Source organism: Octopus sinensis, linkage group LG1 (assembly GCF_006345805.1).
Source record: "Octopus sinensis linkage group LG1, ASM634580v1, whole genome shotgun sequence".
In the NCBI taxonomy this organism is placed as follows: Eukaryota; Metazoa; Mollusca; class Cephalopoda; order Octopoda; family Octopodidae; genus Octopus; species Octopus sinensis.
The window spans coordinates 95,881,235-95,886,234 of NC_042997.1; the positions used below are offsets into that span (position 1 = coordinate 95,881,235).

The following is a 5,000-nucleotide window of genomic DNA, read 5'->3' on the forward strand; positions in this document are numbered from 1 at the left end:
GTCCATGTTTATAGTGTGTAACTTCGATCATGCCTCTTTCAATTCCATGATTTTGCGTTACACATTTTTTCTGTGGCCAAATAAACACACGCACTATATATCCTTTCCTCACTCTTTTATTACTGCTCTTATTTTAACTCATGTTCATTGTCAGGAACATAGAGGGCCGCTTAATAACATAAAGGGTAAGCTATTATCAAAGCATAAAACTGACAGGACACTTAGACAGATCATAGAGACTACTCACATAGCAATAGATAGTCCGAGCCTCAACAGAAAACACGAATGCGATAACACTAACCACAACACTTCATAAAGACAAGGACAGAAAGGAGGAAAAGAAAATAAATAAACAGATACAGTGTAATGCACATACGAGAGAAAAATAGGCACCTACCTATGACAAATATGAGAAATAGAGATTTCCAATGATGAAAGATGGAAGCATAATATAGCTGACAATACGACTGTATATACAATTAGTTTTTTCATAATTATATGTTCACAGCATGATACTATGTCACAGTACTCAGGGCTATTTACTCGTTTCCTTTATCTTGCACACCTATAACACATATTTTTCATGAACATAATTTTACTTAATATTACGTATTGTTTCACCAAATAGGTATATAGAAGAGGAAATTAAACATGCTAGTAAAGTGTAAGGAAGTTATGCATTCATAGTTTGTGGAGATTACTTACATTTATATTGGTAGTTCCTTTTCATAGATAATCTTATGCTGGGTAACGCCTAGATATTCGTGCCATGTTTTGGGAAGTTCTGTGATATTTATATATACAAATAGAATACTCCCAGCTGATTGGATTGCTACCTCCATCCTGCACTTTACTCTGAACACAACCCATTTATACTTATGCTATATTAGATACAAATGTATATACAGTAATCACACGCCGTATCACAGTTCACCTATCGCATCCCTCAGTGCATCGCGGGATTTTCTAGCTAATATATGTAAATTTATATCACAGACTCCTCAGTATATGGCAGGTTTCTACGGCCGATAGGTATTTATATTTTTTTAGGTGGTCGAGGGATTACTCTAGTCTACTTAACTAGAGGGCTTGTATTTAACGGTTGTGTTACTTCCGTAATGATTGTGTTACATTCCATTTAAAGGTTATGCTGCATGATCTAAGTGAATGTGTTTAAATTAATATACTATTTTTTTAAATCATTGACCAGCTGCCTAACAACTGCAGCGAGTAGGAGCATTTAATCCATCAGATCGACCCAAGTTTTCGTTTTTCAGTATGATACTTACTACTCTGATTTAATTTCTGCCGAACTCCTGTACCACAGAACTGTAAACAAACCAAAATAACCACAAACACGAGATGTACATGTAAAAATACTCCTTCGATCGTTTCAGAAAACATTGTTTAACAAGACCTAATTTGGAAAACCTAATTTTCGCATAAATACAGTTTAAATGAGATGATAAAATTGATCAAGGTAGCGAAGTAGCAGAATCATTAGCAGCATTTCGTCCGTCTTCATGTACTGAGTTCAAAATCGATCGAGGCCGGCTTTGCCTTTCATTCTTTTGGATCGATAAAATAATTACTAATCGAGTATTGCATTTTCTTTGATTATTTCGACTCGATGAAGTTCTACTCCTATGTTATAACCTAAACCAAAATACATGCATACTTAAGCACTGTTAGTATGCACTATCTTAATATAGAAGTTTCGCTTGAATTGGATATTAAGTGTCGATTTCTGTAGTAATTTGTCGTGCATTAAAGCACATCGTAAATTGTCCGCGTTTACCAAATTCATTCATAAGCCAGTGCTCTGCTTTAGACTATGGGTGAAGACACTTGCACAATCAGGTGAATAATCGGATTAAACATGAAACCGCAGGGTTGCGAAGCGAACTTCTTACCCACACATCTATACCTCTATCCTTACAACCATGGTTGCGTGTGCACCGCCTTATTTGGACCAAATGCTATAGATAATTACATTACACCATCGTCATCATAACATCACCAACATCGTGATAATCATCGTGGTCAAGAAAACTTTCTGAAATTTATTTTTGAGGACTTTTCTTTTTATCTCTTGTGATAAAGAATACAAGAATATAGTGAAACATATTTATGCATTTTTAATTCTCATACAAAAAAAAAAATTAAAAAATTAATAAATTGGCAACAACAAAAAGGTTGTAATATTGATTATTTTACTTCAAAAAGCTCACGTTACACTGATTTTCAATATTAATACAATATGAACGTTAGATATTATTATTTTTATTATCGTTATTATTAACAATGTTATTTGTTTTGGTTTGTTTTCACAAATTACCCGGAAGAGGAGGAATATGAATGAAGAATTCCTTTCCAATTTAAGGAAATATAACGAAAAAATATTCAAAATCAATATGTGAATAACAAGGAACGTTAATTCATACTATTTACGATAATTTCAAGTCAACACCCGCCTGTTGTCGCCGTCGTCGTCGTCGTCGTCGTCGTCACCATCATCATCATCATCATCATCATCATCATCATCATCATCATCATCATCACCATCGTCACCATTATATCTTTCCAAGTGTGAAAGGAGATAAAAGTTGATAGAAATAGGGATGTATATATTCAAAATATATGCTTTAGGTTTTTTTTGTAAAATGTAATTTTCATTTTTGTTCGTCTTAGAGCAGCAGTAGAAAGAATTCTGGGAAGTTCCAGACCGGATGCCAAGCTGCATTTATTTACGCTCCATACCTTCTCTATTTCAAACCACCATGGTACTAATTTTGCATTTATCCTTTCAGAGTGGGGAATAAAAGTAAAGAACTTGTTAACTAAAGATGCGTATTTACCTGAATAAATCCAGTTAAAGAAATGTGTTGCCTAGAAACAATATTAGAAATCAATATCAGTACATCTGTATTTCGTGTTCAAATTCTGATGGAAGCGACTTCATAATTCATAACTTCAGTACTAGGAAAGACACTACCCGCAACATACACAGTTTAATTCATTTCTTTTGACAACCATGTGTTAGATATTTAAAGGTAAACCCATTATCTAGATTAATCACATGCAATACAAAAAACGTACCGGGTTTTGCAAATGTGTTTGTATGGACTGCAAAACACTTTAAGATTTTGCTTCATAATAGAACTGAAACTCAAAACTTTAGGCACTTATATTTTACACTGAAGGATCATAAGGATGTTTCAACAGACATCATTTAATTTTGTTAAGCCCCCTAAAGTCAAATATAAGTAGAATTAATACGACAATAATTCATATTATGATACTAAGATGAAAAAATAATGTACATAAATTTATAGATTAAAACACGGGCAGTGATAGATTAGCTGTGCAATATTCATAATAAATCTAGTAACAAGTTACTCTCTTTTGTCCCCAAAACTGTGAATGACATTTTTAATCAAACACTTTTAACAAAACTTATAAATTATAGTAGAGCTATAACTATTATAGAAGAAAGATTTAGAATTTATAAAAGCTGGAAAAAACATGGATGACTTCCACTCGTTTTAAATAAATCAAGTAAATTATTTACATTAGCTACTTAGCTAAACTTACTGAGCTTTCTTACAATAGAAACGAAAATATAGCCGCCATTCATAGTGGAATGTATCGGGATGAGGGGCACTTAATATTACCTAATAATAGTCTACATGCAACATTATTTTTAAAAACCATTGTCAAAGTTAAGAATTTCAGGAATATATTAATAGGCCGAAATCATTGATGTGACAATTTACATAATACAAAATTTATTGAAATTTGATGAGTCATTAAATTATATTGATCGATGACCTACCCACTCAACATAATCAATCAGAGACTTCTCAAAGTGTATATCATGTAGTGTATATCATCACCTCGCGTCCCGTGGCAATTTTGGTTATTTGTATTAACACTAGTACACAATAATTACATACACTCATACACATAAATGCATCTATTCATGCATGTATATATATTCGTTTATTTGTTTGAGTCATTTGACTGCGGCCATGCTGGAGCACCACCTTTAGTGGAGCAACTCTCTCTCAGGACTTATTCTTTGCAAGCCCAGTATTTATTCTATCGGTCTTTTAGACGAGCCGCTATGTTGCGGGCAAGTAAACAAACCAGCATCGTTTGTCAAGCGATGGGGGGACGACAAACACAGATATCCAAACATATACATATATATAAACGACGGGCTTCTTTCAGTTTCCGTCTACCAAATCCACGGAGGACATAGTAGGAGACACTTGACCAAGGTTCCACGCAGTGGGACTGAACCCGCAACCATGTGGTTGGTAAGCAAGCTACTTTATTTCAAAACATTTGCCATAAAGGCAGTACACAGATTAAGTTAGCTTTGCGGGCTGGACGAGGACATTATTGAGGTGAATGATAATGAAAGAAAGATGATAAGGAGGGGAGAAGACAAAAAAGCGCCCGCCGACTTTCGCTTCTCTAAAACATTGTTCTTTTTAAAGATAAACACAAAACGAGGTATTAAACCTCTTACAATTTTTCCAATTTTTGGACTTAGCAGTCCATTATTAATACAAAACGAGGTATTAATCCTCTTACAATTTTTCAATTTTTGGACTTAAGTCCATTACTAATAATAACAGTTCAATAATTACATATCGTCCTCGAAATAGCTTGTGCCCACGCCCTCCACCATCAACCACGCCTCCCTCAGAACGTAATCAAGTTCCGAGTTCGCGTCGCCCGGGACCAAGTTATAATCTTCATTGAGCTCCTTTAGCCCAAGCGTCACGTCGAACGCCACGGCCTCCACAGCTACCTGCGGAGGCCATTCGGGGTCCTGTGTGAAGGCTAAAGGTGCTCCCTTGTAGTGCTCTTCCATCACTTTTTCAATTTCTCCTCCCCTATAGAAGAGGACCAATACGTTCAGTTCTTTCGTTGGCGGCACAGTTCCCGCCAACGGTATTCCTTCTCTTGTCGGTGGCACAACCCCAACC

The 5,000-nt window shown here is 35.1% G+C and overlaps 1 long non-coding RNA gene across 1 annotated transcript in view; it reads left to right on the forward strand.

The window, feature by feature from the left end:
* LOC118763520 overlaps positions 1-3,622 on the forward strand; it is a 4,383-nt gene extending 761 nt beyond the window's left edge. Inside the window, exons 2-3 of the long non-coding RNA XR_004999283.1 lie at positions 2,112-2,117; positions 3,490-3,622. This is a non-coding gene — a long non-coding RNA (uncharacterized LOC118763520). The remainder of the gene's footprint in view (positions 1-2,111; positions 2,118-3,489) is intronic.
* Positions 3,623-5,000: the final 1,378 nt, after the last annotated feature.